The 23,585-nt window shown below is 37.3% G+C and overlaps 1 pseudogene across 1 annotated transcript; it reads right to left on the bottom strand.

Annotated features, from left to right (window-relative positions):
* Nucleotides 1–278: 278 nt before the first annotated feature.
* Nucleotides 279–1,766, bottom strand: LOC309825377 (DNA primase small subunit-like; annotated as a pseudogene). The gene is made up of 3 exons: nt 1,646–1,766; nt 1,306–1,599; nt 279–1,039 (listed from the first exon to the last, which is right to left on the bottom strand). The product of its transcript is annotated as a DNA primase small subunit-like (transcript).
* Nucleotides 1,767–23,585: the final 21,819 nt, after the last annotated feature.

The raw sequence follows: 23,585 nt of genomic DNA, 5'->3' as shown, positions 1-23,585 counted from the left end.
ATCAGAAATCTTAGAATTATCTTTGTACAATATTAAATTTTACACATTTATCTGCAATCCACTTATTCTTCCCATTATGGCTCCTTCCAGGGAACTTGACACTCTCCTTTGGTGGTCTCAGGAATCTTTTCAACATAATTATTTCTTAAAAAAAAAAGATTGCTTTGAGCATAAAATGCATGTGTGGCTCTGCCATATTTATTAAATGGATCGTGAAGTATTTGATTCTTGGTTGAAGGTAGAAGATATCCACACTGGTTTGAAGGGAGTTGTTATCTTCAGAAGTGTTTTTGTAAATCACTCTTCTCAATAACTTCTCCTTTTGTTGATTTACTTAAACTTTCAAGAAACTGTTCAGAAACTTTTACATAAGGAGCTAGGCTGGTCTTCTTATAATCTCTGATTCTATGCTAAATATCAGATTCAGCTTCCTTCTCTTTTTCCTATTCACTAGTGGAAATAGTATCCAATTCACGGCACATGGCGCTTATGGTTGGTACAGTAAATGGATCAAACTGATCTACTTTCTGTAATTCGATAAGCACAGTGCAATCTGTTTTAGGTTGACCACTAAAAGGCCTCTTCAGTCAATGGTTGATTCCTTTGCTAACACTGATACCCAGTTGTGGAAAACAGTACTGGAGCGCGATCTCTCACTATAGCCAGGGTCCACATTTGTCATTTTCGATGTTATTCTGACACCTGCTGGCTACCTTCTTCAAATGCTCCCAACCCTGAAGCGAACGGTGATGATTTTGGAAGCTTTGTTGATGTTCATCATGAATTGTTTCAGAAACAAGGCCTACAATCTTATTCCAGCTTTATTTTCAAGTATATCTTGATCAAGACATATTCATCAATGTATTCTTTTTATTATGTTTATAGATTTTCTGACAAAAGGGTTAATTTTTTCACTTAGGTGAACTTTCTTTGTAACGTCTTGGCCACACTTAACAAGGCTCAAATACTCAACTACCCCAGAAAGTACTTCAGAGGGCAATTTTAGGATTCATCCCAGACCCAGCAATGAACACCTCTCCTTCAAGAACATACCCAGAGACGATGCTTAAATCCCAAATCCTCGGGCTTCCCTGGTGGCGCAGCGGTTGAGAGCCCGCCTGCCGATGCAGGGGACACGGGTTTGTGCCCCGGTCCGGGAAGATCCTACATGCCGCGGAGCGGCTGGGCGCGTGAGCCATGGCCGCTGAGCCTGCGCTTCCGGAGCCTGTGCTCCACAACGGGAGAGGCCACAACAGTGAGAGACCCGCGTACCGCAAAAAAAAAAAAAAAAAAAAAAAAAAAAATCCCAAATCCTCCTTCAGGGCTCTGTCGATGGTGCATATGACCGATGTCATGAGAGCCCAGCACTTAGAACATTTGTCTACATCCTCTTTTCCAGATCACTCTGGTTGTTGAAGGATTGGTAGTGAACGTAAATATCCTTCCAACGTAAATGAATACTCACGGTGCCGAAAGTAATTATCACTCCGCCAAAGTTGAGCCAGCGACAGTACTGGGCCTATGGAAAGAGCCTCCGGTAATAAAGCTTAAGCAGCTTGGGCAGCTGGGCTGCGTCCAACGCCTCCACAGAGCGCAGAACTCGTCCCAGGCCGGATGGCCCAGAGAATTGGCGGGAACCTCAAACCGCAGCCTCGGCCACTGCGCAGGCGCGTCGCGGCGTCAGCGGCCGTCTGCAGCCGCCCCCGGGAGTTGTAGCTCCCGCCCGGGAGCCTGGCGCCCGGAGGTTCTGCAGCATCTCTGCCCATCCGCTCTGACAGTGGGTCCAATGCTCAGATGGAGAGAAGGAGGCCATGCCTATTCCAGAAAGAAGTTTTTCTGCGGAAAGGTGAGCCCTTAAGCATATTAAGAATCAGCAGCCCGGTGAAGAGATACGTGAGGCAGGGCGAGGTGTGTGAGAAGGGCCGGGATGTCCCAGGTACTCCCCAGGCACGCCACTCCTCCTGAATTTCCGCTCTGTTCACCAACCCGGAAGCTCCCAGTGTGATTTTTAGTACACTACGACTTGCTTGCTGCAAACCCCCTAAAACCCGTGTATGCCTGAGGACGCGGAGGTTGAAATAGAGGGGGAAGGGTAAGCTTATTTGCTCTCTCTGCTCAGGTGGACCTGCTGCCAGGAGTCTGAGCTCCACAGAGTATGAATTAACTTGAGATAGAGTTCAGAATTTGCTTATTAGTCTCCAAAACTTCAAGGCCAAAATGGTTAAGAAATTGGCCAAAATAAGACATGGTTTCTGTCTGAGTAAAGCTTCAGTTGATTCTTTCAGACCTGGTTATCTAAATTTCAGAACAGTGAGAAAAAGAAACCACTCAATTGGTACTTGACTCTGGTTCATTGACTATCTAAAATAATGCAGAAAGTTAGCATTACTCACATTTTGGGGAGAGGAACTGGCTTAAGAGTATTTTTCCCTATCCTAAGACCATAAATATATGCTCCTATATTTTCTTTAAGAATAGTTCTTTATTCGTCTGTTATGCATTTTTTTTTTAAGTCTAGTGAAAAAAAGAACTTGCTGGGGGAGAAGGCCATGGAAGGGCTTGGGTACCATGGAAGATAGAATATATTTAAGTATCTATTCTGTATTTCAGGAAGATAGAGATATTGTTAAATTTTTTAAAAATGAAAGGAGAGGCAGCAACCAGAAAAAAATTGAAGGATGTATGAATTTAAACCCATCAAAGGAAATCTGATCTGTCAAGTGCAGGGCAGGAAAGGAAAAATGGAAAAAATATAAATAAAAGATATACAGAGAAACTTGGACAAAATAAAGAAAGAAATACAAACAAAGAAGGAAATACAAAGAAACTGGGACAAAACTTGTATTAATGAGCACTGGGTGTCGTAACAAAATACCATAGACTGAGTGGCTTAAACAACACGCTTTTTATTTCTCACATTTCTGGAGGTTGGGAAGTCCACTATGAGGATTCAGTTCCCTGGTAAGGGCTCTCTTCCTGGGTTGCAGAAGGCTACCTTCTCACTGTTCTCACATGGTGGAGAGAGAGGAAGCAAGCTCTCTGATGTCTCTTCTTATAAGGGCCTTAATCATAAGGGTCACACCTTCATGACCTCATTGAAATCTGTCTCCACCTCCAGCTGCCATCACATTTGTGGTTTGGACTTCAGCATGTGAATTTTGGAAAGACACGGTTCAGTCCATACTGTTCCACTCCTGGCTCCACAAAATTCATGCCATTCTCACATGCAAAATATATTCACACCATTCCAGTAGCCCCAAGCCTTAAATCTGTTGAGAATTAATTCTAAATTCAAAGTCCAAAGTCTCATCTAAATAGAAAATCAGATATCAGTGTTAATCGAGGTATGATTTATCTGAGGCAAAAATTCCTCTCCAGCTGTAAAGTTGTGAAACCAGACAAGTTCTGTGCTTCCAAAATACAATTGTGGGATGAGCATAGTACAGACACCCCCATTCCAAAAGGGAGAAGTAGGAAAGAAGGAAGCGGTGATGAGTCACAAGCAGGTCAAAAACTAGCATGGTGAATTCCATCAGATTATAAGTCTCAGAATAATCCTCTTTTGTTTGATGCTTTGCCTTCTGGAACCATTGAGGCAACAGTTCTGCTCCTGCAGCTGTGCAGGGCGGGGGTCATGCCCTCAAAACTCTGTCAGGTGGAGGTCATTTCCCCAAGCCTCTTCCAGGTGAGAGAATCTAGCCTTGAAGGTTCTGGGTGACCCCAGCCCCACAGCTTCAGTCGGGAGCCATATGGCCTGTTGAAACCGAAGTGGTGGCCTTAATGATCTCTGAATTGTATGCAGGGCGATTCTTTCCTTTGTTTTAAATTGAGATATAACTGATATACAAGATAATATTAGTTTCAGGTGTACAACATGATTTGATATTTGTATATATACTGAAATGATCACCACAGTAAGTCTAGTTAAGATCCCTCAGCATCTGCAATTACAAAATTTTTTTTATTGTGATGAAAAATTTTAAGATCTACTCTCTTAGCAACTTTCAAGTATGCAATACAGTGTTTACTATAGTTACCATGCTGTACGTTACACCCTCATGACTTATTTATTTTATTTAAAAATTTTATTTATTTATTTTTGGCTGCATTGGGTCCTCGTTGCTGTGCACGGGCTTTCTCTAGTTGCGGCGAGTGGGGGGCTACTCTTCGTTGCGGTGCACTGGCCCCTCACCACGGTGGCCCCTTCCGCTGTGGAGCATGGGCTCCAGGCACACGGGCCTCAGTAGCTGTGGTCCATGGGCCCAGTAGCTGTGGCTCAGGGGCTCCAGAGCACAGGCTCAGCAGCCATGGCTCATGGGCCCAGCTGCTCTGCGGCACACGGGATCCTCCTGGACTAGGGCCTGAACCTGCGCCGCCAGCATTGGCAGGTGGACTCTCAACCACTGCGCCACCAGGGAAGCCCATACTGGAAGTTTGTACATTTTGACCCTGTTCACCCATTCTGTCCACCATCACCCACCCCCACCCCCAGCCTCCGGCAGCCACCAATCTGTTCTCTGTATCTATAAGCTTGTTTTCTTTCACTGTCATTCTTTTCTTTTCTTGAAGAATAGTGCATGTTTGCAGCTGAAAATCTTTATTGTCCTGTCCTGTAGAATCTAAGAAGTCCAATAACCTTTCTTTATTTCATCCTGTCTTGATACCCTTCAATTCAAACTGGCAGTGTTTCTGCTTATATAATCTCATAATCTCTTTATCAAGTGATGGTCCAGCCATATCCTTGGTGTTATCTTCTGAATACACTTTCTCATTTTTTGAAATATGGACAGGCTGAGAATTTTCCAAATCTTTAAAGTTTGTTTCCTTTTTGCTTAACAATTCCTTCTTCAATTCATCTCTTCTTGAATTTTACTATAAGGAGGCAAGAGGAAACAAGCTGCTCCTTCAATGTTTTGCTTAGCAATGTCCTCAGCTAAATATCCAGTTTCATCACTTGCAAGTTTTACCTTCTACAAAACACTAGCACACAAACACATTCAGCCAAGTTCTTTGCTGCTTTATAACAAGGATTACCTTTCCTCTGGTTTCTAATAGCATGTTCCTCATTTCCATCTGAGACCTCAAAATGGCCTTTAACATCCATATTTTTGCCAGTATTCTGCTTATGATTATCTATGCATTCTCTTTTCTTTTCTTTTTTTTTTTTTTGCGGTACGCGGGCCTCTCACTGCTGTGGCCTCTCCCGTTGCGGAGTACAGGCTCCGGATGCGCAGGCTCAGCGGCCATGGCTCACGGGCCCAGCCGCTCCGCGGCATGTGGGATCTTCCCAGACCGGGGCACGAACCCGCGTCCCCCGCATCGGCAGGCGGACTCTCAACCACTGCGCCACCAGGGAAGCCCTATCTATGTATTTTCTAACAAGATGGAAGTTTTCTCTCCAGCTCTCTTCTTTTTTTTTTTTTTCCTGAGCTCCTCAGAATCACTCTTAATGTCCGTATTTCTAGCGTATAGCTCAGAACTCATCAGGCAGGTCTTTACCCATTACCCAGTTCCAAAGCTGCTTCCACATTTATAGATATTTGTTGTAGCAGCACCTTACTTCTTGGTATCAAATTTATATTAGTCAGCTCAGGCTACTGTAACCATAGACTTAAACAGGAATTTATTTCTTACCATTCTGGACACTGGGAAGTCCAAGATCAAGGTGCTGGCCCATTCAGTTCTCCATTGAGGGCTCTCTTCTGGCTTGCAGATAACTGCCTTCTTGCTGGGGCCTCGTATGGCAGAGTGAGAGTAAACAAGCTCCCTGGTGTCTCTTCCTAGAAGAACACTAATTCCTCCGTGAAGCCTTCCACCTCATATATGGTATATATGATACATATAATATATGTATATAAGTGTATGATGTATTTATATAGTGTATAAATATGTTATATTTAATATATGTTTAAATCCAGCAATACTCACTAAATCAACTTAAAGTCAACAAAAGCTATAAAACAGGAGCTAACTTGGCAAGAATATGTAATTTTATTAAGAAAATAGTTGTATTAAATGTATTAAACAAATTTACATAAATAAAACTCAGAACTTGTTGGGACAAGATAAGCAGATTGGAGTGAACAGAGTTTAGAGCACATGGCTGTGTAGACAAATGGATGCAAAACTATACAGATATACTGGAGCCAAACTGTAAATATTATTACTTTAAATTTTAGCCTACTTTTGTTGGGGCGTATGGAAGGCTTTTACAAAAGTTAAATGGCATGACCAGAATTGTATTTTAAAAATATAATTATGGCAATGGAATCAAAGCTGAATTGAAACATAGAGCAAGAGGACAGTAGAGAAAATGTAATCAGCCGGGAGGTTTCCTCGGCTAAAGAAAAGGTGGTCCTATACCAATGGTAAACTAATTTCCTTTCAGTCAGTTAAAGTTACTCCCGTGTTCAGGAATCTATCATGGCTCATTTTCCACTGGTGAAAGCCTCAAATCTACCTGGCATTAATGACACCCACATTTTTTTTTTTTTTTTGCGGTACGCGGGCCTCTCACCGTTGCGGCCTCTCCCGCTGCAGAGCACAGGCTCCGGACGCGCAGGCCCAGTGGCCATGGCTCACGGGCCCAGCCGCTCTGCGGCACGTGGGATCCTCCCGGACCGGGACACGAACCTGTGCCCCCTGCATCGGCAGGCAGACTCCCAACCACTGCGCCACCAGGGAAGCCCAACACCAGATTTTAACCTCACTCTTCGAATATAATCATTTCCTAAACTGTTTCTTTAAAAGTGCTCCTGAAACTTGTAGTAAAGTGATTTAAAGAAGACAGGAGGCTTCCCTGGTGGCGCAGTGGTTAAGAGTCCGCCTGCCGATGCAGGGTACGCGGGTTCGTGCTGCGGAGCGGATGGGCCCGTGAGCCGTGGCCGCTGGGCCTGCACGTCCGGATCCTGTGCTACGCAGCGGGAGAGGCCGCAGCAGTGAGAGGCCCGCGTACCGCAAAAAAAAAAAAAAAGAAGACATGAAATCTAGCATGGCTCCTGGCACTCTGCTTGTGTGACCTCAGATAAGTATTTTAATCCCTCAGTGGGACTTTTTTCCTTACCTGTAAGTTGTATGAGGGCCTGGACCATGTCTATCTTGTCCATTATTATGTTTCAGCCCAGAGTGTAAAACATAATAAGTGCTTAATAAACACCCATTTATTAAGAGGTGTGATAATAATTTTTGCCTTATGTACCAGATAGGTGTCCTGTGAGGATCAACCCAAAGAATGCAGGGGGTAAGCATTTTATAGTTTAGCCATGTTAAAAATCTTTGTTCGATTATGACTTGGTTATAAACAAACAAATAAATAAATTGTGTGTGTGTGTGTGTGTGTGTGTGTGTGTTTGGTCTACTTACAGAAATAATGCATGTTTACTGTAGAAAATTTTTAAATTTAGTAAATCACACACAAAAATAACAACAGATATTATTATGCTATGCAGAGATAATCAGCAAGATGAGCTTACACTTAGGCTTTTTCTAATGAAATATACATCTTTAAAAAATACCATATGTCATAGGATATTTTATACTCTATTCTTCTCTCAGTAATTGTTGGAGGAAGTTATTGAGAGGACATGAATGCCTCTTGACCCACAAGCTCCTTACCATCTGCCCCCACCCCCTGCCTTGGAATAAATGTTCCATCTTCTGTTCTCATACTAGAAGCCAGTTCAAGGATGCAGCTTTGACAGAGTAATGTGTTATTGAGCCCATCTGGACTGTATATGTGACTGAGCCTTGTTAAGGCCTCTATTTAAATTCTTAAGATTCTGGCAAGTGGGGGGCAGAAATCTACTTGCCTTGTGATTGCCCAAGACAAGCCTCATGTGTAAGCTCCCTTGCTTATTAAAACTGCTGCCACCCACAGAAAAAAAATAAAAGAAAAAGTAAAAGGTTGTTGTATTAAGTTTATTAAACAACTTTTAATGAATAAAAAGGTATATCATATTCATGGAATGACATAACATACTAAATGTGTCAAATATTACCAATTTTCTCCAAATTACTTTACAAATCCAATGTAATCTCAAAAATAATTAAGCTGGATCTGTGGTATAACTGAACAGATTTATTCAAAAATTTATGTTGGAGACTAAATAAACACCTAGAGATTGCTGGGTTCACTTTAAGAAGGTAAATGAGAATACTGACCAGATTTAAGACATTCTGCAAAGCTATAGTTATAAAACCAATATTATCCTTATACCAGAAGAGACAAATATATAAGTCAAACAGAATAGAAACTTTAGAAATAGATACATGCATTTATGGAAACATGATATATTATGAAATGGCACCAAAATCAATCGTTAAAAGATATGAGGGAAAACAATTTCTCTAACTGGAGAAAAATAAAGCATGGGTACTCCTTATCTCTGATACAAAGGCAGATTTCAAATATGTTATAGATAAATGGTGTGGAATTTGCACCATAAGTATCATAGACCACAAGGTTATTCTTCTACTGTTCTTCTATGTAGAAGAAAATTATTTCTTATATTTAGAAGAAAATTAGTAGAATAATTTGTGGACCATAGGTAGGAAAAGATTTTTGCAAGACCTTCAAAGCACAAACTATGAGATGAAAACGCCAGTTGTTATGATGTTATCAACAGTAAGATTTTCTGTCAGTGAAAGATACCATTGATAAATGGTAAGCTATTGGCTAAATTTAAAAAGAACAAGGGGGACTTCCCTGGCGGTCCAGTGGTTAAGGCTCCACGCTTCCAATGCAAGGGATGTGGGTTTGATCCCTGGTCGGGGAACAAGATCCCATGTGCCACCTGGAGTGGCCAAAAAAACAAAAAAAATGAAAAACAAACAGAAAACAACAACAACAAAAATAAAACTAACAAGGGATTGTTATCTGTTATATAGAAATAACTTTTGTTAATCAAGGAAAAGACTGAAAATCCATTGAAAAAAATGGACTAATGAAAGAGACAGACTACCATAGATCAGACTTCTGCACAACTAAACAGTACACAAGGAAACTCTCATACTTATAATCATATAAATACAAATTAAAGCAGTGACAAATCACTTTACTCATGTCAGAAAGATTATATTTCAAAAGGATGGAAATATAAAGTGTTGGTGAATGTGTATGTAGTGCTAACTTTCACTCACAGTGGAAAGTAATCTGGAAAGTAATTTTTTCTAAATTAAATATTAATAATATCCTATGATCACATGATCTATATGATATATATCATACAGAAATTCTAAGAAGCATCCATACATAGATAAAGACAAGGATATTGACTGTGGTATTGTTTGTGGTGATGGAGTTGGTGGCAACCTCAGTGTCCATCATTAAGAGATATGATGGATGTTTAAATGCGGTGGATGTCTACTAAAATTCACTATGAAATATTAAGAATAAATGAGCATGTTCCAGCAACACAAAAAGACCTCTAATCAGAGATCTGGATAAGAGAAGTAGAAAATAGAGATTTATACCATATAAGTAAATTGGAAATATCCACAAAACATACTACATATTTTATAACATTATATTTAAGGGCATAGATCCATCACATTAGCTATGGGATGAGGGGAATAAGAATAGTGATCTTGAAAGAATGGAAAATATAAAATAAGAAAGATTACTGGCAGGATCGATGGTGGTAATGTACTTTTTAATTTAAAAGTATGATCAATTCTTTCAAACTGATCTCCATTAGAAAGACAAAAAAGGAGTTGGGGGGAGAAAGGAAGGGAAAAAAACCCCTAATATTTGGTGTTTGCTACTTGGAGTTCTGACTGTTTTATTTAATAAAACATTTAAAAAAGGAACACATTGAACATTTTAAGTTATTGGGCCTGGTAGAAGAGAGTCTGCCCTGATACATTTCTAAATGTGAAGGTCTTTTTTCATTACTTATTCTTTCACTAATTTTTTTATTGTTACTATTGCTTATTACTGCACTACAACTGTTATGTCACTACAATGCATTGGTATGGTGATTAATTCTTGTTTATCCTGCTTGTTGTTCCTTGTGTACTTTCCAATTGAAGGTTCAGGTTTTCTAACTGTACTAGAATAGTCTCAGCCTTACATCTTTGGGTATTGTTTCTCCAGTACTTCCTCAGTGTCTTTCTTGTGCATTCCTATGATAGGTATATTAGAACCTGTCAATAAATCTATCATTTGACATCTATCTCTGAACTTCTTTTTTGTATTTTTACTCTCTATTTTACTGGCTCTTCTATGTCCTATGTGCATTCTTTACAATAATAAGGAAATACTCTAGTCCTTTTTTTGACTATGTCCTTTTCAACCTAAACAATCCCTAATTTTTAAAATTTCAGTCACTACATTTTTAATACCTGATATTTGGAACTGGTTGTTTTCATATTGTCCTGCTCCTGTGTTTCATGATTTCCTTTCTCGTATGCCTTTGAGAATCTGCAACATACCTATTTTAAGGTCATCTTAGAAATATTATTTTGTGCTATATCTGAAGTGACAGATCTCTTGAATTTTGATGTTTTAAAGCTGTTGCTATTAGCATTTTTTCCTCATTTGTTTTAGAATTTAGTTTGCAGGGCTGTCTATGATGGCATTTGCTTCCTCCCATCCCCTTTCTATGCAGTTTTCCTTGTCTGTAATTTTGTGTTTCTTAATTTGGCCATTATAGTCCTGTGTATGTGACCAGGTCTTATGTTATCGATTTAGCACTTTAATCTTCTGGGGATACTGGGAAACCTCAGATTGAGTCATTGCTTAGCAAGGAGCTGGGTTCCTCTTCTCAGTGGGACGATTTTTCAATTTCTTCCCCATGTCTTTAGGTATGCCTCTTTATATGTCATTTCCTTGGGAAGAGGTACCACTTTTCTTTGCCCTGCTTTGTAGGCTTGGGTTCAAATAGTGAACGTGGATTTAATGTCTACTTCTATGAGACATTTTTAATCTCTTCTTCTCCCCATCTACTCTGCTTGCTGCTGGAGGTGAAGCCCAGGAGATCTGAAGCTTCAACTCTGCTTCCTGCTTTTCACATCTGATTCCACTTTTGGTTCCATAGATGTTTATCTTATTTTTGAAGATTGTTGCACTTAGAAAACCTTCTTTTTTCCAGATTTTCTCTGTAATTGAAATTTGTTTGATATACAGAGGTTGTCTCGAAGAGTGAACTGGTCTTTCAGTCTCCTTTTTCATTAAAAACAAAACAAAAAATAACTGCAAGAAAAGGGATTCTTTTAAAGTCATGTAAAAGAGATTATTTTCTCAAAGGCTCAAAGTGTATAATTATATTCTACTCTCTATTCTAAAATCTTTCAGAAGTGATGTGTTAAAAATTACTTTCCTCAATTTGTGCAAATTATTTTTAATTTTCTAGTTGCTAGTCAAGACTTTTAAAGTTTTAAATGACATAATTGCAAATAATATTGTGTAGTAGACTTATTTTAGTAGCTTAGTCGAACTTATTTTCATATATTTATTTTGTAAAAATCAAATTTAGGGATTGAATGTACTTTATCTGAGTCATTAATTTGGGCCAGTCTCTTCATTGAAAGTGAAATTTCACACCAACCCTTGTTAAAAAATAAAATTTTGAAAGTGCATTAAAAATAATGAAGTACTTGTAATTTTGCATGAATATTTTGGTGACAGAGAGATAAACCTATTTTGATATTAGTAAGAAACATCTGGGCTTCCCTTGTGGCGCAGTGGTTGAGAGTCTGCCTGCCGATGCAGGGGACGCGGGTTCGTGCCCTGGTCTGGGAGCATCCCACATGCCACGGAGCGGCTGGGCCCGTGAGCCATGGCTGCTGAGCCTGCGCGTCCGGAGCCTGTGCTCCACAATGGTAGAGGCCGCAACAGTGAGAGGCCCACGTACCGCAAAAAAAAAAAAAAAAAAAAAAAGAAACATCTACTCAAATGTGTAGTAGCCACTTGAGTGTGGATTTTTTCAATAATGCTGTAAAAATATTCATTTCTATGAATCATCTTTTTCAGATATTTATTTGTCATAAAGGTATTTATCCATTCATTTGTGCCTGATATGTTTAGAAAATACTAAGTACATATTTTTTCAACAAGTAAGTTGCTAACTTTATCTTCATAAAAGGTAATAATGTTGAAATTAAAGATATTAAAAATATGTCATTTTACTCCCTATGAGGCACAATCAAAATAGATTCCTGTATTAAATTATGGCATTTGAGTGATTTTAGTTCTCTTACTCTTGAGCAGTTAGCTAGTTTTGACTTCGTATGTCCTTTAATCCCAACTTCATTCACTTCATTAATTTAACAGGTTTAGAATTACAAATATTCTAAGCCATCTTCAGCAGTTTTTAGCTTAGTGTTTTAATATACCATTACACTGGAAGAACAGCCTAGTCAAAAACTGGGTACATATAAACAAAGTTGACCAACTTTACATAAATAAAATATGAAAAGAACATGGGTTCTGTAGTTGGAGACCTGAATTTGTATTCCGGCTTCACCACTTAGTGCCTCTATGACCTTAGGAAAGTTATTTAAGTCTAAGTTTCATCTTCTGTAAAATGCTGGAAATAGCACATAACTCGCAGGTTTGTTGGAGGATAAAATAAGGTAGTGTAAAACCATTGGCCCAACACATACCCCGTATCAGGGACTCTGTCAGTGATGATTCTCTGAGCTATGAGAATCCTAAATTATCTTTTTGATTCCTCGGAACCAAAACATCTAAACAAACTAATGTCTTTAAAACTTTATATATTATATATAGTTTTTAAAATCAATAACCATTTTTTGAGTACTCACTATGAGGCCTGTATAGTCCTAGTTGTTGGCAATGCAAACATGAGCTTGAATTCTGCTCTGGTGAGGAAGAACAATTATAATTATGCTAAATTTCCTAATTCCTAATGGCATTTAGTCAGGGGAACGAGAACCATCAAATAGACACTAAGAAAGCTATTACCCTTATTTCTTGCTCTCTGTCTCTCTTTCCGGGTTCATATTTCATTTCATCCCTGCTTCTCTTTGTGAGTCAGCTTCTTCCATCTTTCTTCTGGAACATCAGATTTCTTTGTTCAAGTTCTTCCTCATAGCTCAGTGATAGTCACATAAGAGTCTCTCAGAGCAGAGACTGCATCTTCTAATCTCTGCATAGTGACTCCACATTCCTTGGAGACACATTCCAACTGGACCAGTTTTGGTTGACTGTCCACCTAGTCCAGTTGGCTGTGGCAGGTGGCAAGGTCATGGAGTAGGCTGCTTACTCAAAAGAAGCTGAGAAAATCCAGGATTTAAGGTTGTGGTCTGTACAGACTGGAATAGGTTCGTTTCTAGCTATTGGTAAATATTCTTAAGAAGAGAAAATGTATTACTCAGAGAAAAGGAACTTTAAAAAAGAAAGCTAGTGTAGGCTGATTGAAATAAGATCACCATGTCATATCTGATTTCATCTAAATTTTTCCACATCAGAATATCTTATTACAATGCAGTGACCAAAAGAGAAATATTTATGAGTGTTGAAGAAACTGTTACATGAAACCAGGCATTCCCTGGTGAGGACTTTTGGTATCTTGATAAAATGTTATAATTGTATGATAAAATGTTATAATTGTACAAAACCTTCTTAGACACCTTTATAAACCACATTTATTCGTGAACTTGTTTTCTTCAGTCAACTTGCTGATGTGACCAGGGACACAAACATTTGGCTTCATTCTACCCCATTGATACAAATTGTCCGCCAAACCCCATCCAAATAGAATCTATTGATCTGAATGATGAACAGGTGAAACTCTGTATGTATGTATATTTAAATATATATGTTTACACAACAATATCTGAGAAAGGATTTATGGTAGCTCATTCAATATTGCATCAAAAAATATTACTTGAAAAGTATTTCAAACAGCATGCCCTACTAAAAATGGATAAAGGGCGCCTCTCTACATTATACACACAAAAAAATCGATAGTATTATCTGGAATTTAGATCGAGAGAAAAAGAAGTTGTGATATACAAGGACAAAGTGTAAGTCAGACAGAAGTAGAGACATAATTTGGATTCTTAACATAAATTCTTAACACCATTTCTGTAGTGAGGACAGTGAAATTTAAAACATGGCAACCAACTTAGAGAGGAGAGCTTATTTAAATTAAAAAAAAATTCTCAGTGTGTTGATAAGGAAAATTAATAATATATGATTTACATGGCTGAAAATCACTTTTTTTCCTTGAACAAAATTACCTTTAGTAAAGTTCAGGTCAACCATTACTGAATGCCCACCATACATAAGATTCCATACAAGATTTTGAGGATCAAGAATTAATAAAAGTTATGATGCTTTCCTTTAGGGATTTTTTTTTTTTTTTTTTTTTTTTTTTTTGCGGTACGCGGGCCTCTCACTGTTGCAGCCTTTCCCGTTGCGGAGTACAGGCTCCGGACGCACAGGCTCAGCGGCCATGGCTCACGGGCCCAGCCGCTCCGCGGCATGTGGGATCTTCCCGGACCGGGGCACGAACCCACGTCCCCTGCATCGGCAGGTGGACTCTCAACCACTGTGCCACCAGGGAAGCCCTCCTTTAGGGATTTTAAATGAGGGTATCAGATGAGGAAGACATGAATACACACAATTATTAATTCACTGTTACTTTCAAAATGATGGAAGCATGTATACAGTACAAAAATAATATGAAGAAATGTATGTTGGAACTACCAGTGTATAAACCAGAGAGTGGTTCACTCATAGGTTCCAGATGTATGAAGACTGGAGGTTCACCATAAATCCTAACATCACCTTGATAAGATGAAAAGAATTGACAACAGATTTCTCTTCTATAGAGTGTCAAAACTTTAAGCCAAATGATTGAGGTGTTAAATATTATTTCAACAATCAGTGAATAAGAGTCTTTTTTTTTCTTTTTGTTTTATATAGTATAGGACCTTCCTATGTATCTGAAATTAAGCTTGGTAATTAATTACCTACTTTATACCTTGTACATGGAATGGGTTCCCTTTCAACATGCTCCTACTTGATACCCTATTTTTTGTGACAGATCTCAATGTTTCTGGCTTTCATGTCTCTATATTTCATTCCATAACTCCAATTTATTCTTGCCTATGACACTGTGTGGTCTTCTTGTGACCTTCTACTCTAGAAGGCTGTCCTTCATTTGCCTACTCAGACTTGGCATCCATGATATTCCCTTTGTTTTGTCCTAATGACCTTAGTTCTGCTTAAAATTTTTCCAGTAGATTCATGTTATGTATCAACTGTGACATATAATTTCTCATGCCTTGATTACCTGACCAAGATTCTGTTCTTTTCTCCTTGCATCTTGCTATAAAAACTTTGGGATGGGCTTCCCTGGTGGCGCAGTGGCTGAGAGTCCGCCTTCCGATGCAGGGGACACGGGTTCATGCCCTGGTCCGGGAAGACCCCACATGCCATGGAGCGGCTGGGCCTGTGAGCCATGGCCGCTGAGCCTGCGCGTCCGGAGCGTATGCTCCGCAACGGGAGAGGCCACAACAGTGAGAGGCCCGCGTACCGCAAAAAAAAAAAAAAAAACCCCTCAAAATAGAACTACCGTATGACCCAGCAATCCCACTACTGGGCATATACCCTGAGAAAACCATAATTCAAAAAGAGTCATGTACCACAATGTTCATTGCAGCTCTATTTATAGTAGCCAGGACATGGAAGCAACATAAGTGTCCGTCAACAGATGAATGGATAAAGAAGATGTGGCACATATATACAATTGAATATTACTCAGCCATAAAAAGAAACGAAATTGAGGTTTTTTTAGTGAGGTGGATGAACCTAGAGACTGTCATACAGAGTGAAGTAAGTCAGAAAGAGAAAAACAAATACTGTATGCTAACACATATATATGGAATCTTAAGAAAAAAGAAAAAGGTTCTGAAGAACCTAGGGACAGGACAGGAATAAAGATGCAGATGTAGAGAATGAACTTGAGGACCCAGTGGAGGAAGGGTAAGCTGGGACCAAGTGAGAGAGTCACATGGGCATATATACACTACCAAATGTAAAATAGATAGCTAGTGGGAAGCAGTTGCATAGCACAGGAAGATCAACTTTTTGCTTTGTGACCACCTAGAGGAGTTGGATAGGGAGGGTGGGAGGGAGATGCAATGGGGAGGGGATGGGGGATATATGTATACGTATAGCTGCTTCACTTTGTTATACAGCAGAAACTAACACACCATTGTAAAGCAATTATACTCCAATAAAGATGTTAAAAAAAAAAATCCTGATGCACCCCAATGTTCATTGCAGCACTATTTACAATAGCCAGGTCACGGATGCAACCTAAATGCCCATCGATAGATGAATGGATAAAGAAAATGTGGTACATATATATATAATGGAATATTACTCAGCCATAAAAAGGAACGAAATTGGGTCATTTCGAGAGACATGAATGGACCTAGAGAATGTCATACAGAGTGAACTAAGTCAGAATGAGAAAAACAAATGTTGTGTATTAGTGCATATATGTGGAATGTAGAAAAACGGTACAGATAAACCAGTTTGCAAGGCAACAATCGAGGCACAGATGTAGAGAACAAACTTATAGACCCCAAGGGGGGAAACCTGGAGGGGGTGGTGGTGGTGGGATGAATAGGGAGATTGGGATTGACATATATACACTAATATGTATAAAATAGATAACTAATAAGAACCTGCTGTATAAAAAAATAAATAAAATTAAAATAATAAAAAAGCATAAATAAAAATAAAATACAGGTAATAGACATTTAATCAACTTCCTAATGTGTAATCTGAGGAATGTGTGACATAACCCCATTAAAATGGACCTCATATAATTATGTGAGGTGGACATAAAATAACATGCTGATACATGACCAATCTAATGTGGTGTTGGTTGTTGGTATTTTCTCCAAATTGTTTGAAGTCTTTTAAGCCCAATATGGATCTTGAGGCTTGAAGATACTGAATGCACAGGTGAGGAAATAGGCAAAGGTTGCATGAAATAGCAACCATAAATTCAGTGCAATTTGTCTGAGCCTTAGTTCTGTAATCTGCTCTGCTTCTCTCTGAAATACCTGAACCACAAACTCAGTTTTCCTCCTGCCATTTTGTGAATGAATTCTCTATAATCATCACAAGCTCTTTGACTCCATGAGGACTCATGGTACAAAATCAGAATGTCTTAAGATTTTTTCCTCTCTAAATTTCTGTAATAGATTCAGTGAGACTCCCCAGTCTCCTAAATCCTTGAGCGATGTTAGACATAATACATCTTCAGTACCCTCATTGTGCTAAAAGAATTCAGTCTGGTGCCATTACTTGATTAGTTTTATAATAACAAATGAACGAAATTTGGTTCCACATTGTACAAGAAAATCTCCCTAGTATTCTAGGTTCCATCTTTCATTCATTTGCAGAAACCATCAATCTTAATATCAATGCACTCAAATTTTACTCTCTATCTCAGAATGTGAACAAATTAGCAATCAGGAATAACATGTAATAAAATAAACATTATTTTCTAAATTGCTTCATCTTAAAAAGGACAGGTTTATTTGAATAAGTAAAATTATGAATTAAAAAGCTTTCTCTTATATAGAAGTGTCTTTTTATAATACCCTCAACCATGCTATATTCAGCCTTGAGGTACACTGAACTTAGAAAACTTGTGGAAGTGGAACTTAGAAAACTTGATTAAACTAACAGCTTAAGAATGATTTATAATTAGTGTATTAATTATTCATATGTAAATGTTTCCAGGCTACTTGGAATATGTATACGATTTGTCACATAAGCAGGGTAATTTCTTCACAAGATAAATATGCTTAGCAAATTATTTTCTTATAAAGGAAAGGTAAAATTAAACTGAACTCTTACTAAAATATCAAAAATGTGAATTAGTCGGGCCCAAATTAATTTTTCCTGTATCCTTAAAAACAGTATCTAATAACTTTACAATCATGTGATAAATTAATACACATATTTACATATAAATTACTCTAAGTTATTTTTAATATTTATATGGAAAGACTGCTGAAAAATGTAGTGAATGTTAAAAGCAACAATAAAATGCATCTATTGTTTGAAAAAGTATTTCTCCTAAGACTGCATCAGTGACTTCCATATTAAATATTCTTAGTTTATGCTTCCCAACAGTATTTTTTCTAATGCTCTAATGTCACAACCATAGTATGCTGACTGCAAATCAAACCATGTTTATTCTGCTTCTAGTTTCTAACACTAAAACATAAATTGTGTAGTCAGAATTGAGCTGCCAATTTTGCAGATGATGCGTGAGGCAGACCAGCATGACTCCCTTAGTTTTCCTTCACCATTATGGCTTTAATTTTGAGAGCAAAAGCCAAGCATGTCTACATTCACACAAAAAGGATGTGAAAAAATAATCACCTTATAACATGAATAGTACAGTTGATGATGACTTAAACTGCATGCCTGCCAATGTTTTTGGCTAGAGCCTCTGTAACCATCTGGGAAGAATTGGAAGATTGTGGTGCAACACCTAGTATTGTGGGTTGAATCGTGTCCCCCCAAAATATGTGTCAAAGTCCTACCCCTGGTACCTGTGAATGTGATCTTACTTGAAATTAGGATAACTGTAGCTGTAATCAAGTTAGGATAAGGTCACACTGAATTAGGGTGGGCCCTAATTCTATTTGACTGGTGTCCTTACAAGAAGGAAAGACACAGAAGACACGCAGGGAGACTGCCATGTGATGGTGGAAGCCGAGCTTAGAATGATACATCAATAAGTCAAGGAACACCAAGAATTGCTGGCAACACCAGAAGCAAAAGAAAGGCATGGAATGTCTTCCTTAGAGCCTCAGAGACAGTATGGTTCTACTGACACCGTCTACTGTCCAGAACTGTGAGAATAAATTTCTGGTTTTTTAAACCACCCGGTTAATGGTAATTTGTTACAGCAGCCCTGACACTAATAAACCTGAAAGTCTATGAGAGGTACTCCTTTCCATTGGGCAAAAGGAGGTCTTTATTTAAATAAGTGTTTTTTTGAAAAGACAATGAATAAACATATTAGCAACTGTTAACATATCTTCTGAAAAACATGTTCTCTGAAGCCAAAATCAGATACATTTTTGACGAGGATAAGGAAAGTTATAAAGTATGGGCGTCTATCCAGAAAGGAGTCATACAGCTGGGGCCTGACCATTGTATTTTCAGTTTATTCCCCAGGTAGAGTGAGAGCCTATTAACTGGAAAGAGAAAACATATTATGGATTAGGTGGCGATCAGTGTGTTGGAAGTACCCATACGATTCCATACTGTTTCAAGAACAAAGGTAAAAACATCAGACTTTCCTATGATATTCACATTAAGACCAAGGATAAGAGGAAATTGGATAAAGATAAATTCATTACACAGAATAGAAAGAGGTATTTAAGCATTATAATGTTCAATATTTGCTGGTGTTAGAACAAAATGTAGGCTTAAGAATATTAATAGAAGTAATTAGTGTCCAATAAATTGAACTAAATTATTACTTAACATGTAATGTAGTGATAATATCAATATAAATGATATGGTGATAAGGAAAATATATACTAAGAATGGACCATTTGAAAACTGTAATCATCTGGAATAATTTCTTTCATTTTATCTAATCCTTGCATAATGTTTCATTGAGATCTTATGGCAGCTATAGTCATTTAAGCAAAATCCCTGAAGTTAGATTACTACAGGAAAAATGTACTCTAGAAATGAAATTCTACAGCTTGAATATAACAGAACTCGTAACTATTATTTTAACCTGTCTTGTGAAGCAATTTTTTAGCACATTCATTTTGTTTTGCCATTATCCAAATGATGAAAAAGACCATGCGTGAATCTAGACAAACTACTCAGGATTCCCTAAATACAAGCCTAATTGGCTTTGGAACCAACATTTTTGATGGTTTGATAAACTGACCATATTATAAAAGATGTGAGTCTGTTTCACCACCATAGAGTGTCAAATATACTTTAACTCCTGTGGGATTTTTTTCTTCTACATAAGGTCTTGGGACTCTGTGCTAAATAGGAGCTAAAGCTATGTGAATGACAACCCAGCAGTAAATATACAGATAGTTGGCACTACTGTAAGTAAATAGAGGCCCGATAAAATCCAGAAATTGATTACGTATAACTGCCAAAAAATTATTTCAAATTCGAAATAGTCAACAAAGATTATTGGTATTCTTTCAGTGTAGTGCTGGACTTTACTATTGACTAGGCTTTTTCAATTCTGAAGGGATAAGATGTTAACTTGTAGATTACTTGAGAAACAAGTAATGTCTGTCAGTAGAACAGATAAGACTAAAGATTATCATCTGTGGACCTGTTGGATCTAAGAAGTTTCATATGTAACATAGAAATCTTATTCTAACATTTCTTTGTTTAAATCCTTGTGTTTACCTAGCTTCTTAAAGGATCTGTGAACCAGTCATAATGCTTATTGATTTCTTTATTAACTAATGATCAAATAAAAATCTTTGATGGGTTCATTTTATATTGTATGAGAATGACGTTTTTCACCTTTTGAAAATTATCCTTTGTTTTGGATATCATTCATTGAGATGCCCAAGTGGACTCATGACAGAGCCAAGTAAACTGTATTGTAGGAAACGTTACCCCATGGCTGTTTAAATTCAGGCATGTCTTTTCTTAACATGCTTACAGTAAATCTCAAGTGGCAATGAATTTTAACTTTTTTGACTTGTCTCTCTCGTTTTGTTTCTACTGTTTTTATTTTTAGTTCATGCACAGTTGATAATTGATTCCCCATTGGTGGTAGCAATGGATAGAAATTTGGCTCTGTAGTTTGTTTGGTGAGATCTCTGTTCTATGGGTGATGATCTGTCCTCTGTTGGGTGATATATAGCAGAGAACTTGATTTATCAGTCTTTGTTTCTTTGTCTATTTGTGAGCTTAAAACAATTAAAATTTTGTGCCTATTGGGAAGGAGAATAACTCCTTGATTCTGAACTGGTGAGTTTTGTGCTTCTTTTTATTTTTGATCTATGGCCAAAGTTGCAGAACTGAAGCTGTAAGTTCCCTTTATATCTGTGTTTATGTTTCTGTGTCCGTAATTCCTAAAAGTATTTACATCTGTTTGACAGGTGTGAAGTATTTTCCTATCTTTGCCAGATGTAAATAGGTTACATTATAATGTCTCTTTAATTAATGGAGTTCCGCTTTGATTGATTTTTCAAGAACAAAAAAGTACTTACAGATATTATGTATTTTTTAAATTCACAGGAAATAAACTTGTCTTCTAATACTTTAAAAGTTGTGGTTCCCTCTCCCACAAAAATAATAATCCTTCTTACAGATATTGTTAATTCAGAAACATTTAAAGAATCTAAGTTGCAAAATGAAAATGAATCTATAGCAAATCACTCTGATTTATAATTTTGATTTAAGAAAAAAGGCTATATCTATTTTTCTCTGATTTATCAGTGTGAACTATAATACAAAGGTACAAATTATTTTTTATAAGATTTAGGTTTGTAAGTGACTAGTAAGTGAATCTGCACTGCTTTTCCTGACTTACTGATCAAATAAGCTGGCATTTCTATTGATGTTTAAGCTTATGAAAAATGTAAATTTGAGTTCAATTAAATTGAATCACAATACTGACAGAGGCTTGTATATAACAGTGATTATTGTTTTGCATTTCTTAGCTTGACTACAACTGCTGAGTTCTTTGGTAATTTAAAATCTTTGTCTAATATTTAATAAAAGTAATTAATGGATAAATTTTCCATACCTAGATAATAATTACTTAAGATTGAATCCTGAAACATGGACTATGCATTAAAGATAAATTTAAGATTATATACTTTTGCTTCTTGGTCTTATACTTGATTGAATGGCAATAATGTTGAATAATGTTTATCAATGTGTTCATCAATTTTGCTACTGTAAGAAGGTGAGTCTATAGAACGTTGTGTTTGTGTACTTATAAGCTTTGCTTGTCTGCTAACATACTTGTATATGACAGTTTTCACTTGTCTGCCTCTCGGTATTCCCTATGAATAGAAATTACTTCGGTGAAAAATGACAGTTAACACGGGTGGGTGAAATTATACTAGGAACAATAATGACAGAAATATAACTTCTTGTTTTTTGTTTAAATTTATTTAATTTATTTATTTATTTTTGGCTGCGATGGCTCTTTGTTGTTGTGCACCGGCTTTCTCTAGTTGCAGTGAGTGGGGGCTACTCTTCCTTGTGGTGCGCGGGCTTCTCATTGCGGTGGCTTCTCTTGTTGTGGAGCACAGGCTGTATGCACGTGGGCTTCGGTAGTTGTGTCACGCAGGCTCAGTAGTTGTGGCGCACAGGCTTAGTTGCTCCATGGCATGTGGGATCTTCCCGGACCAGGGCTCAAACCCGTGTCCCCTGCATTAGCAGGCGGATTCTTAACCACTGCGCCACCAGGGAAGCCCAACTTCTTTTTTTTTAAAAAAAAGAGTTTAAACTTTTACTGTCAATTATTATATTAATGTAAATATTATGTTAATGCTTTCTCTCTGTTAAAATGAAAATTTGTCTTAGAGTCTTAACACGGGATAGTACAGAGTTACTCTTTATCTTCTATACAATGTGTCCATTAGCAGAGGCTTTGTATTCTTCCAGTATAATTGTTTGTTTTTATGTTGACTTTATCATGTCCTCAATTATTAAAAACACTTATTTCTTTGCTTATGAATGTGCTGTTTCCAGAAAATCATGTCTCTCTCTTTTACGACAATGAAATAAAATATTTTATGGTGCCTTTAATTAAATAGGTAATAGAGTATTGTTTCTCTGTCAATCATAATACAGTATAACCCAGTTACAAGTCTTCTTTGATAAACTCTTCACTTTTGACTTTCAAGTTTCAACCCTAAATTAAAAATTCCCAATATTTTTCACAAGTAAAATTATTTTTGAAATTACCTAGAGAACTCCTGGAAAATCATAAATTTGGTGTTTTGTCTTATAAAAAGAGGTATGCTAGAAATATTTAGGTTGGTTGGTATGCTCCATATTTCTTAATTAGCTCAAAACTATTATCAAATCTGATGAGATACACAGCCTTCCCTGGTTAACATGGGAGAAATATCAAATCAGAAGAATTGATCCATCTTCCTTAGGTTTTTCTAGGTAAAATACAATTGACATAATGTTTTAAAGAGTGTGAACTTTATATGAAGGATCCTGGGTTGTTGTCAATACCCTTGCTGTCTGGACAATATTCAACTCTATAGGAGAGAGGATAACTTGTAGATTTTCTTTCTACAGAGATGCAGATAAATTCTGATTAATGGAACATATAACCTAAAAGGTTATGAGTTTTTGGATCCTGTTCATTATTAAGTAATTTTGCATCTCATCTAGAAACCTTATTCTGACATTTATTTATTGATTGTGTGTGTATATATGTATGTATTTGTATGTGTGTGTATGTGTATATATATATACACATATATACACAGTGTGTGTATATATATATATATATATATATATTCTGAAATGCTTTTTGAACCAGTTATAACTTCTTCAATTCAGTTTCTCTCACTAATCAATGAGTTGAATAATATTTCTGACATAT

The sequence above is a fragment of the Grampus griseus genome, assembly GCF_964374135.1.
Source record: "Grampus griseus genome assembly, chromosome: 7".
In the NCBI taxonomy this organism is placed as follows: Eukaryota; Metazoa; Chordata; class Mammalia; order Artiodactyla; family Delphinidae; genus Grampus; species Grampus griseus.
Note: the sequence above shows the minus strand (reverse complement) of the source record. Positions and strands in the feature narration are given on the sequence as shown.